The following is a 13,559-nucleotide window of genomic DNA, read 5'->3' on the forward strand; positions in this document are numbered from 1 at the left end:
TTTGCTGATATTAAGGTTTCGTACGGTAGCCAAGTGAAGAAATATAGTTAGTAGAAATGGCACAGTGGTGAACCGGTGTAACTTTTAAATAAAAGGAATACATTTGCGTCATGAAATGCATATGGGTGGCCGTGAGTGAGTGAGGTTTACCAGTCTGTGACTTCGTTAGCTAATGCCATAGCTATGCAATGCGTGAAATATCATTAGCGAACCTGCCGGTAGTTTTAAAGAAGAACACAAGCCAGTAAGCACAGAAGAGCTTCCGTTGAATCCATATGGCTTAGCAATATTGTAGCCGGTCAATAACTGAACGTACAGACGGTAAGTCATAATGCATATATCTTAGCAATATTGTAGCCGGTTAATAACTGAACGGTGAACGGCGGGTAGATATGGTGCAAAAGCAATAATTAAGAAGTAGTAGACAATTATTAGTGAGGGTCGAAGCAAGTTAAAGAAACGGGTTCCAAGCTGGGCTTGAACATACGACCCAGTGTTCCCAAGCCTGTAACCTTACCCACTAGGCCACAGACGGATTAGCTATTCAACCTGCGGAGTTGCGGAATGTACATAAGTACTAATTTTTTGTAGCGTATGTGGGTAGATAGAGAACAGGGCGAGGTAACAGGAATGTAGAAACGTGGCGTTTGCTGATATTAAGGTTTTGTACGGTAGCCAAGTGAAGAAATATAGTTAGTAGAAATGGCACAGTGGTGAACTGGTGTAACTTTTAAATAAAAGGAATACATTTGCGTCATGAAATGCACATGGGTGGCCGTGAGTGAGTGAGGTTTACCAGTCTGTGACTTCGTTAGCTAATGCCATAGCTATGCAATGCGTGAAATATCATTAGCGAACCTGCCGGTGGTTTTAAAGAAGAACACAAGCCAGTAAGCACAGAAGAGCTTCCGTTGAATCCATATGGCTTAGCAATATTGTAGCCGGTTAATAACTGAACGTACAGACGGTAAGTCATAATGCATATATCTTAGCAATATTGTAGCCGGTTAATAACTGAACGGTCAACGGCGGGTAGAAATGGTGCAAAAGCAGTAATTAAGAAGTAGTAGACAATTATTAGTGAGGATCGAAGCAGGTTAAAGAAACGTGTTTCAAGCTGGCCTTGGACATACGACCCAGTGTTCCCAAGCCTGTAACCTTACCCACTAGGCCACGGATGGATTAGCTGTTCAAATTGCGGAGTTGCAGAATGTACATAAGTAGTAATTGTTTGTAGCGTATGTGGCTAGATAGAGAACAGAGCGAGGTAACATGAATTTAGAAATAGAAACGTGGCGTTTGCTGATATGAAAGTTTTGTACGGTAGCCAAGTGAAGAAATATAGTTAATAGAAATGGCACAGTGGTGAACTGGTGTAGCTTTTTAATGAAAGGAATACATTTGCCGTGACTTCGTTAGCTAATGCCATAGCTATGCAATGCGTGAAATATCATTAGCAAACCTGCCGGTGGTTTTAAAGAACACAGGCCAGTAAGCACAGAAGAGCTCCCGTTGAATCCATGTGGCTTAGCAATATTGTAGCCGGTTAATAACTGAACGGTGAACGGCGGGTAAATATGGTGCAAAAGCAATAATTGATAAGTAGGCTAGTAGACAATTATTAGTGAGGGTTGAAGCAGGTTAAAGAAACGTGTTCTAAGCTGGGCTTGAACCTACGACCCCATGTTCCCAAGACTGTAACCTTACCCACTAGGCCACAGGCGGACTAGCTGTTTGAACAGGAAATGTTTCAGAATAAAAATGTATGGGTATTTTTCGTGTGTATGTGCGTTTTTGATTGGGTCGTGTAGGGCAGATTTGGCTGGTGTTAGTGAAATGTCCAATGGGGAGACATGTTGTTAGTGGGATAGGCGGCAGGAAAAATAAGAATGAGAAGAAGAAGAAGAAGAAAGAGAAGAAGAAGAAGAAGGAGAAAACGCAAAATCCCCTTAGTTTGGGGCTTTATTGTGTGGACATGTGAAGTTGTTTATGAATTCTGTCTGTTGAAATGGGGTCAGAATGTACAGAATTTAATGTTTTTAAGGGCTGAGTGTCTGTGGCTGTTGTGGTTATTTCTGTGGGGAACCCTGAAAAGTGCCAAACTCTCGGTGCTGTATAGGTATGGGGGCATGCCCCCGCCAAGGCGTAACTTGGCGGGATGGCATACCTGCCATCCCAATATATTCCCAGTAGCTCTCGCAGTCTGCAGTGGGCTTACATCGTGTATTTCACGTTTGTTCAGGACTTTTGATTATGGGTTAAGTGAATACTTGGTGAGAGACCTTTTTCATTCTGTTAATTTGGTAATATTTCGTTACCTCGTAAATACGTGAGAAAGCAAACGCTTTCAAGAATTACCATAAACTTAAATCGCAACGTAGCCTGCATAACAATCAATCTCAAACTGTATTAATTTATTTGCTTGGTCAACAAGCGTGCCAATTTCACGAAGAATATGTAATGATCATAATAATAATAAATAATCCGTAATTAACCATTGGGAATTCCTGTGTTGTCTTGTCATTCACGTCAAAACATTTATATGATCAGATTTAGTAAAATCAGCTAATCATGAAAAAGACAGTAACAGTTTAATCTTGAAGGGATATGAACACCACAACGCCATGAACACCGGAAGCTTTGAAGTACAAGTGCGATAAGCTACGTCTTTCTGTGGTGTATTTTCAAATTTACCCCACCCCCTCCGCAAAATAAGACAGCGAAACTAAGTTTGCCTTTCCCCCAGGTTCCAGTTATTTATTTATTTTTACAAAACGAAAAGGCTTGTATTTTTTTTTAGCTGCTTAAAAAATATCTGGGAGGTAACTAGGGACACACCCCCAGTAATATAAGAATGAAATATAAATCAGAGCATGTATACCTAGCATTTTAGAGCATATTTCTGTGTATAAACAGGCCAACGTGACGCGCGACAAGCCGAAAAAATAGAACAGAAGCGAAAAACTACGCTTCAGGTCGCTTGTGTCGCGCGAGCTTCGCAGCCGGTACGCGACGCGTTCGCATCTGGTGGAGACGACGTCGCCCGCTGCCGTTGTAATAACAGTACTTCAACTACGCTTCAGTTACGCGCGTAATACGCGCGTAGTGCACTCGCGGCCGATACGCGTGCGGTGGGTGCCCGGCTTTAGAACAAGTTTAAAGCCGTGTTGTCGCAACAAACGCGATTGCTGTGTCCTCCTTGCGGTTTAATGCACAACTGCGTTTTAGCGTCAACCCAGTCACGTGTCTTGCTGAAAACAGTTACTGACCTCTACTAGCAGTTAACTGAAGTTTAAATTAAACCTGTTGTATACCTGGTTCCAATGAGGATTAAAGGGAGATATCTACTGATCCGATTATTTTAATATTTTAAAACGATGTTTCATAGAATAAGTTGATCATAAGAAAAACATAAAAATACGCCGCACTTATTCTTTAAATCTCATAGTTCTTTTGAGGGTACAATAATTTGTATTTCAATTAGGTCATCAGAAATAGGCTTAATATTTGGGAGAATCAAACATTAGCTCCCTTAAATGTTGAGCGATGCAGGGTCTGAAACTAGTACCCAACCACCCGGCAAATGTGGGGTGATTATGGCACTGTTGAGTAAACTGGACCAAATTATCAGACACATTGTCATGTAGAAATCTAGCTGCCAAGAAAATCCCCAAAACATTCATGGAGGTTCACACACGGTTACAGTGATTACATATTTGTGTAGGCCAACCCAGACTTTTCATATATCATGGGTTCCCTTGTCTGATTTCCAATGTTTTTTTTTTCCCATAGGAATTTTGTTTTCTGCCGAAAATAAGGTCTGTGGTTAACATAATCCTAAGAGAGTTTCACTTTTTGTTCTACAAGATAAATTACACATTAATATCTCATCTGTGAATTTCAAAGCCGTGATGTGCCTTTAAAAAGTAAGTTGCTATATTGGAAACTTGAAAAAGAAGTTATATGAGTCGCTCTGGAAAAGATCGTCTGCTAAATACCTGTGATATTGATGGGTGGTATAATTTGATTGACACTTGGAAAACTGTGAAACTGCCCATGAATTGATAAAGGTGGTAGTGAAGATACAGTGAATTGATAAATTACTCAAAAACGGAAATGCAGATTGTTGCCATTTATTTATTTATTTAGTGTGGAGGCAGTGAAATGTTTTTTTTTTAAATGAAGCTCCCTGCCCTAGAAGAAAGTGCCATTAATATGCTTTATCAGATCTACTGTAATTAGTGAAAGCTTAAATTTTTCATTCATTATTTTGGGGATTTTATCTTTCAGCTGAGAAAAGGTTTCACTAATGGTCATGAGAAAATCTAACCATGTGAAAGAAGAAAAGGCGACGCTGTGGGTACATTTGGTGAATGGTGATAGATAATATTCAGCTGATATAGTACCTGTCTTGTACTGCAGTCTCTGCATCTTCTCAATTTATTATTATTCATTTTCTTTGGGCAAAATAAAACCATCTCTCCCCTCACACAATTATCCTATGCTGGCCGCCCACACATGCCCCCACTGACAGAATGGTGTTAATGTTTCTCTCTGTGAATGTAACTGTGCCGGATGCTGAATCAAGAAGTCATCATTCTACAGTGTGTTCTTTTGCATGGGAAAACAACCAGTTTCTTGCATATTACATACAGTACATCCACACCCACACAAATAGAAGTGAAAAGGTTCACATGTATAGTAAAAATGCTGATGTTGTTCAGAGGGCGAAAGCAGATCACTGCTTCAGTTCATTGACCTTGAATTTGACCTTACAATAACAACATTTTGTGCAGTGAATAAAACCAGATTTTCCTTCCTGCGTATGACTCCATTGCTTTTTAAGCACATCTCTTCCCTGCAATGACATGCATGCCATTTCAAATGAATGAAATAGCGTGTGCACATTCCATTTGTTTTCATCATGATAGGCTCCTTCCAAATGACTTATATTCTGAGATCTCCAGTTCTGTCACAGCACTTGCAAAATAATAAAAACATCCTAGGGCTGCATGAATGTTGGCTGTGACTGGCTTTGGATGCTTTGAACATGAACACAGCCACTACCTCAGTGAGGGGACTCAGCTGAAAAACAAGATAGACTGCACAATTATAGTTGATGGAGGCAATCAGGCGAGGCTGCCTCTGTCCATGGTCCTTCCTGCCTTTGGCTTTGGGAAACTGCGGGAAGCAACTAGACAAGGGGAGGCCTGCCTTTTCCTCCCCCACCCACCCCTTAGAACCATCACTGTAATGTGAGCGGTTTACATTTGGGGTTTACATTTAGTTTATGCAAAAGATGGAATTCAAAGTTTATAAAGCAAATAATAATTGTTGTTGCTGCTGCTGTTGTTATTCTTATTATCCATCCATCCATCCATTATCTATACTCGCTTATCCTGGGCAGGGTCACGGGGTGCTGGAGCCTATTCCATCATGCATTGGGCTAGAGGCAGGAATACAGCCTGGACAGCCCACCAATCTCTCGCAGGGCACACAGCATTCACTCACACACTCATACCTATGGACAATTTAGAGTCTCCACTTAACCTCAACTTAAGCACATGCCTTTAGACTGTGGGAGGAAATTGGAGTAACCGGAGGAAACCCACGTGGCACAGGGAGAACATGCAGACTCAAACCTAGGACCTTCTTTCTGGGAGGCAACAGTGCTACCCACTGCACCACCATGCCACCCTATTATTATTATTAGCTTCCATATTTATTATACTACATGTTTGTCCTGGAAAAAAACTTGTATCTCACCCTAGTCAGTTTACTGTGGAATGTATTTGGCTTGCTTCATGTGTACAGTATCTGACCTTCAACTACGATGGGTCAGTGGACACACCCCAGGTATATCTGACCTGCAACTGAACCGTAGCTGTACGGTGCATGCAAGTCCAGAGCAGATCGCAGCCATGGCCTGGCATGCTAATGGAAATAGGTAAAAGTTGGCTGAATCTAGCACTTTGTTGGACACGGCTCGTTTCTAGAAATGTGTGAATACAGCACCTCTTAACCAAACAACCGTTTACACTCATACTGGTACAATTATTGACTCAATAAATGTGGGTTGGAACTGAGACAAACAAAACGTTGAATGTCCTTGAGTTCCCTCTCCTGATATTTTGGAACCAGTCATTAAAAGGAAGGTAATGAAAGTACTGGAGGGCGACATAGCTCAGGAGGTAAGAGCGGTTGTCTGGCAGTCGGAGGGTTGCCGGTTCGATCCCCCACCCTGGGCATGTCGAAGTGTCCCTGAGCAAGACACCTACCCTCTAATTGCTCTGGTGTAATGCGAGGCATCAATTGTAAAGCGCTTTGGATAAAAGCGCTATATAAATGCAGTCCATTTACCATTTACTGACTGTGTTACAATGCATTTGCATCCTGGTCCACTACTGCTGATTTAGTCTTCTGTGTGTATTCCACAGCTTGACACGGGCAAAATAAAAGCTAATCTCAAATTTGCTCAATGATGCTCAAACTGTAAAAGGTTAAAGCAACAGCAACACAAACATGATTGTGTATGTAATAGGAACATTTTTGTGATTTGTAGAAAAAAAAAGATTGTTTAAAATATGTATAAAGCAACGTGGTTGCAGCCATGCCCTGCATGACGCATTTGACTCGTTTTGGTCAATTTGATGGCGCACGGAACCCTTACTTTTAATTTTATTCCCCCATAATAAACAATGTAAAAGTTGCACAAAAAGGAACGAAAAGCAACCGAATAGCAGTTAATCGTGTGAATATTAAACTAATAAAAATAATTAGCAAAAACCGCAAATGCCCAAAAATGTTAAATATCTGAACCACAATACCTTCATGCCTTGTAAACACATGTAATGGCTATGTGTAAATTTAACATGATTACTGCTGTGGCCATTGGTCAAGGTTGACAAAGATTTAACTAAGGTGAGTTTAACTAAACTTTACCAATACTGTAAAATCATGACAATTCAAGAGAAGAATTCCACAACCACCCACCACAGGTGTGTCTTCCTGTAACCAAAACTGCATTACCTAACCTGCAGCCAGGGTATTATCATGAAAGGTGAGTAATTACACTAGATACAAGTACGAAATTAAATGTTGAATTTACATATTTTCATTTTTGTTTACATGTCATTTCAACATATCACAAATAAAGCACAAAAAACAACCGGTTATGCATAATCTATTGATATATTATTCACAGATAACAGTATGAATACACTGTTGTGACCTCTCAATGAGTAATAAATACATGGTTAACAACAAATTACAGAATCTCATTCACAATTGAATCCAAGCTTACAAATGCATTTATTGCCAGTGCATATGCGCTGATGTGTTTTAAATAGAATGTAGATGCTATTGTAATTAGTGTAGATTTCCCTCCATTTGTATTTCATCTCTATTATACTATATAAACTAAGCACAAATCCATCATAGTGACGATCTTATCATCAGACAGGGAAAAACAGTTTTTCTGGAAAATTCCTTACATCATGCTTATTGCAAATTAAATACAGCACTTGAATTTTCCCCATATTCTGCTCTTGATGTTGACTCTGCAGTGGCTTTGACCCCAGTTTTCCAATTATTTATAACCTATTAACTCCAAAGTTCAGCTCAGCTTTCTTAGAACTGATAATACGACTCAGATTCAATCTTTCACCTGTGGCACTTTGTCCCTACCTTTGAGGAACATTAAACACGTTGTTTTATTAATATCATCTATTATTATACATTTCAATGACAACTAAAGGCATGCTGCGTAAAATATTAAAGACAAAATGAATGGTTGGTTTCATGCATTTTAGTAATGTTAAAAAAGCACTATCACTGTTTGATATAGGTCTGGATTAAACTAGATTTGTTTATGAAGCAAAAAGAAAGAAAAAAACATTAATTTATAAGGTATAGTAAGGTTAAGGACAAATATTGGTTGAGCCTTGGCTTGATTCGAGAGACTAAGAATAAACAAATGTTATAAAACCTGGAATTTGCCTGCGCTGTTTTTCTGTGTGAATGATGAACAGATGTTGGAGTTGGCGTGTCTCTTGTGCAGGGTCCAAGGACCATTTAATGCTGAGATAGCAGTCACTAGACTAATGGGAAAACTATACTTTCATGCAATGACAAGGTTGTCCAGCAAACATTGCAGCAGATGAAGCTAAAACAGATACAGACGCTTGTGAAACATTCTCTCTTGTTGAATTCATAACTTTGTAAAAGCTGTGTAGTAGCAATGTTGGAGTTTGTTTTACAATATTTATTGCATAGAACAGTGTCATACAAAAATGACCTGTTCTTCATTGCTCAGAACAATAGTTTATCTGCTATATTTCATTACAATGCAGTACAGATACAGATGTTGTTCAGAGGGTGAAAGCTGGCCACTGATTCAGTTCATTTACCTTGAAGGTCAATGAACAGTAAGAATGATCTGGCAACATTTGTGCAACAAATAAAACCAGATTTTTCCTCCTGCGTATGACTGTAGTGCTTTTTAAGCGCATCTCTTCCCTGAAATGACATGCATGCCATTTCAAATGAATGAAATAATGTGTGCACATTCCATTTGCTTTCATGATGGGCTCCTTCCAAATGACTTATATTCTGAGATCTCCAGTTATGTCACCAACAAAGACATTAACCGTTACATAGCCAGCTGCCATTTTATTCCCCTCCACCCCCTTCCGGCGTTCAATTAAAGTAAACACAGCACTTGCAAAATAATAAAAATATCCTAGGACTGCATGAGTGTTGCTTGTGGCTGGCTGGAGGGCTTTGGATGCTTTGAACGTGAACACAGCCACCACATCAGTGAGGGACTCAACTGAAAACAAGGCAGGCTGCACCATTATAGTCAAACCTGATGGAGGCATCCCGCAAAATGGTTTCTTACCAATCAGCCTCAGCTGTGCTGCCTGTTGGTGAGGCTGCCACTGTCCATGGGCCTTCCTGCCTTTGGCTTTGGGTAACTGAAGGAAGCAACTAGACAAGGAGGGGCCTGCCTTTTCATCCCCCACCCACCCCTTAGAACCACCACTGTAATGTGAGCGGTTTACATTCATGGGATGCATGTTTTATGCAAAAGATGCAATGCAAAGTTTATAAAGCAAATAATAATAATTGTTGTTGCTGCTGCCGTTGTTATTATTATATTATTATCCGTCCATTATCTATATCCGCTTATTCTGGACAGGGTCACAGGGGGTGCTGGAGCCTGTTCAATTATGCATTGGGCAAGAGGCAGGAATACAGCCTGGACAGGCTGCCAATCTCTCGCAGGGCACACAGCATTCACTTACACACTCATACCTATGGGCAATTTAGAGTCTCCACTTAACCTCAACTTAAGCACATGCCTTTAGACTGTGGGAGGAAATCGGAGTACCCGGAGGAAACCCACGCGGACTCAGGGAGAACATGCAAACTCGAACCTAGGATCTTCTTTCTGGGAGGCAACAGTGCTACCCACTGCACCACCCTGCCACCCTATTATCATTGTTAGCTTACATATTTATTATACTACATGTTTGTCCTGGAAAAAAAACTGTTGTTGTATCTCACCCTAGTTAGTTTACTGTGGAATGTATTTGGCTTGTTTCAGGTGTACAGTATCTGACCTACAACTACAATGGGTCAGTGGACACAACCCAGGTATATCTGACCTACAGCTGAACCATAGCTGTACGGTGCATGCAAGTCCAGACCAGATTGCAGTCACGACCTGGCAGGCTAATGGAAATAAGTAAAAGTTGGCTGAATCTAGCACTTTGTTGGACACAGCTGGTTTCTAGCAATGTGCAAATACAGCACCTCTTAACCAAACAACCGTCTACTCTCGTACTTGTAAAAATATTGACACAATCAATGTGGGTTGAAACTGAACAGAAGTGTTGAAACATTGAATGTCCTTGAGTTCCCTCTCCTGATATTTTAGAACCAGTCATTAAAAGGAAGGAAATGAAGGTACTGACTGTGTTACAATGCATTTGCATCCTGGTCCACTGCTGCTGTTTTGGTCTTCTGCATGTATTCTGCAGCTTGACATGGGCAAAATAAAAGCTAATCTCATATTTGCTCAGTGATGCTCAAACTGTAAAAGGTTAAAAAAAGATAAACACCTGTCAGCTGGAACAGCAACACAAATATGATTATGCATGCTCCAGATTGAGTCCATCTTTGTATTTTAACCCACCAAATAGTGCTTAGTCTGTATTTTGTTCATTTTGCCCCCTATAAATTTCCATTAAAATTTTCATTTACATAAAACAAATAAATAAAAGCCCATCTGGTTCATCGGACCATCACACCAGCATGACGGAGACAGTGTGAATGAAATACCCAAACCTGGTGTTCGCTGGTTTTATCTCCCATTGTCACAGGGGGTGTCACTGACCACTAGGCCCTGAAATAGATAAATTTTATGGCATACAGAATCCTTACATTTAGTTTTATTTCCGCATAACCACACCATTCACTCACACACTCGTGCCTATGGGCAGTTTAGGGTCTCCAATCAGCCTACCTGCATGTCTTTGGATTGTGGGAGGAAACCCACTTGGAAAACTCCACATAGAACGACCCCAAGCCAAGTTTCGAACCCACATCCTTCTTGCTGTGAGGCAACAGTGCTAGCCACTGCACCACCATGCCACCCGCAGGTCATTGTGTAAATATTAAATTGATATCTTTTTCATAAAACATAAATTACAGATAAAAGAAAATATCTGAACCACAATGGTGTTGACAAATTTATGTCTTATAAACACATGTAATGGCTATGTGTAAGTTTAACATGATTACTGCAGTGGCCATTCGTAAAGGATGACAAAGATTCAACTAAGGTAAGTTTAACTAAACTTTACTAATACTGTAAAATACTGGCAGTCCAAGAGAAGGAATCCACAACAACCCATCACAGGTGTGTCTTCCTGTAACCAAAAGTGCATTATCTAACCACAGAGTGTTCTACGGACAGAATATTATCATGAAAGGTGAGTAATTACACTAGATACCAGACCTGGGTCAAATACATATATAAAGCATTTTAATTATTTTTAAATACTTTGTTTTGTTTAGAAATTATTTGAAAATACATTTAAGGAGCATTTGCATGTATCTGAAATTACTTTCAAAAATGTCTTTAAATGTAGAAAAAACAACGTAACATCAATTGCTTTAGTGCCATCCTTTAATTCTATGCTTATTTTACAATTTACAAATTAGCCATGTTGCACATCAACATTTCAAAGAGTTTGTTAGGCTACCAACTGTATCGTTAACGTATCACCATAAAGCCACCAGAAACAACAGGTTATGCATAATCTATAAATATATTATTCACAGATAACAGTATGAATACACTGTTATGACCTCTCAGTGAGTACTAAATACATGGTTAACAACTGAATGTAGATGTGATTGTAATTACAGTGTAGATTTCCCTCCATTTGTATTTCATCTCTATAAACTAAACACAAATCCATCATAGTGAAGATCTTATCATCAGACAGGGAAAAAAAGTTTTTCTTAAATCGTGCTTATTTCAAATTAAATGTAAAACTTGAATTTTCCCCATATTCTGCTCTTGATATTGACACTGCAGTGGCTTTGATCCCAGTTGCCCAATGATTTCTAACCTATTAACTCCAAAGTTCAGCTCAGGTTTTTTAGAACTGTGATCATAAGACTCAGATACACTTTCACCTGTGGAACTTTGTCCCTACCTTTGAGGAACAATATTAATCAAGTTATTTTATTAATACCGCTAATTTATTACTGTACATTTTGATGACAACTAAAGTCATGCTGTGTACAATATTAAAGACAAAATGAATGGTTCGGTTCATAAGTGCAGTAACGCTGAAAACCACTATCACTGTTAGATAGGTCTGGATTAAACTTGATTTGTTTGTGAAGAAAAAAAAAACATTCATTGATAAAGCAAAGTTTACGGCAAATATTGATTGAGCCTTGACTTGATTCTCGAGAGTAAGAATAAACAAATGATTGAAAATTTGGAATTTGATGGCACTGTTTTTCTGTGTGAGTGACGAACGGATATTGAGGATGGTTTGTCTCTTGGGGACCCTCTTGGAGACCCTTCTCATCAGGGGTGTCCTATCTTATCTGAAAAGGGCCGGTGTGGATGCAGGTTTTTGTTTTAGCCCAGCAAAAAGACACCTGCTGACGTGCGTTCAAGACGACGAGCGTTAGCTAACGTTCGCGAACATATTCAAACTTTTGAATATGTTCGCCATGAACGTTAGCTAACGTTACCTAAGTCTGAAAAGGTAGTGCGCCGCGAGCAGAAATGACTGCTGACAGGAAAGACACCGAGAGAAGAAAGGTTGCCCGTTTCATCATGAAATGTGAGCGAAAACTAAAATCATCAATGGAGGAATTACTTCCTCGGCATATCGCTCAATTCTGCAGACCTCTTCATTAGACTAGTTGCGTTACACGACATTACAGAGTGTACTCGTATTGACTAATATCTGTCATGTCAGGACCACTATCAGTGAAGTCCTCTAATATCGCGGAAGCCACTGCGAAAACCCTCCGTTCAGTCGCATCCATGTTTATTAAAAATGCGTTAGTGGCAAACTAAATGTTGAATGTTGGTATAAAATCGTTCAACAACTGTTCGCGGCAAACTTCGTTCGGCACGAACGTTTGTCATCTTGAACGAGACCTTGATAATTCGAATCAGATGTCACAGTGGTGGGCTAAAACAAAAATATGCACCTACACCGCCCCCTTTTTTGAGGATAAAACTGGTGTTTCATCATAAGACAAAGAAAGGTTTAAACTCACAATGCCTCTAGGGAAAGTAAAATATATCTCATAAAAAACACGTTTTCAACGTACAAAAATGCCAAGTTACTCACACATAGCCTACAAGACATACACCGTCAATAACTCATTCATTCAGACTGCCAAAATCCAGGCCTGCCATTAAAAGTATTGATATCAAAATGACGCCAAGTTACGGTACTACAAACAATATAGGCTATCTTGCCTCACCGAAATTTAATAACATGTATTCCAAAGCAATGCTACCCAATATTTCCTCAATTCTTTCAAGTCACTTGGCCCTGTGTGTATATAAGCGTGCAGTACATGGACAGGCCAAACATATGTGTGGATGGCTTTCTCACAGTCACGATTGATTGAATTAGCTAGATATGTCCAATTTGTATTGGTATGTATGTATTTTTGTGCCCAGCCTTTCTGTTGCGTGAATGATTGTATGTTTCTTGGTATAAATGTCTGTTCGTAAATGTGAATGTAACATCCTGCGAGGGAAATGTCCCCATGGGGATAAAGAAGTTCTCTATGTATGTATGTAGGCTACAATATGTATTTTACATGTATTTATTGTACATTGCAAATATACAATCACTTGTACATTTACTCAAATTCAGTTCAGAAGCAAGTATAAACATATGTTTTCTGGAGTAATGTGCTTCCTGTAGTGACTGACCAGCAGTTTTCTACATGAATTTCAATGTGTTCCATGAGGCAATACGAAATATTTGACACTTTGGTCTGAC

The 13,559-nt window shown here is 39.5% G+C and overlaps 1 protein-coding gene across 1 annotated transcript in view; it reads left to right on the top strand.

Annotated features, from left to right (window-relative positions):
• The first annotated feature begins 693 nt into the window (after nucleotides 1–693).
• Nucleotides 694–13,559, top strand: part of LOC135250906 (interferon-induced GTP-binding protein Mx3-like) — a 71,297-nt gene continuing 58,431 nt past the window's right edge. Inside the window, exon 1 of the mRNA XM_064327713.1 lies at nucleotides 694–967. The gene's annotated coding sequence lies outside the window, so the exon portion shown is untranslated. The remainder of the gene's footprint in view (nucleotides 968–13,559) is intronic.

Source organism: Anguilla rostrata, chromosome 3 (assembly GCF_018555375.3).
Source record: "Anguilla rostrata isolate EN2019 chromosome 3, ASM1855537v3, whole genome shotgun sequence".
Lineage (NCBI taxonomy): Eukaryota > Metazoa > Chordata > Actinopteri > Anguilliformes > Anguillidae > Anguilla > Anguilla rostrata.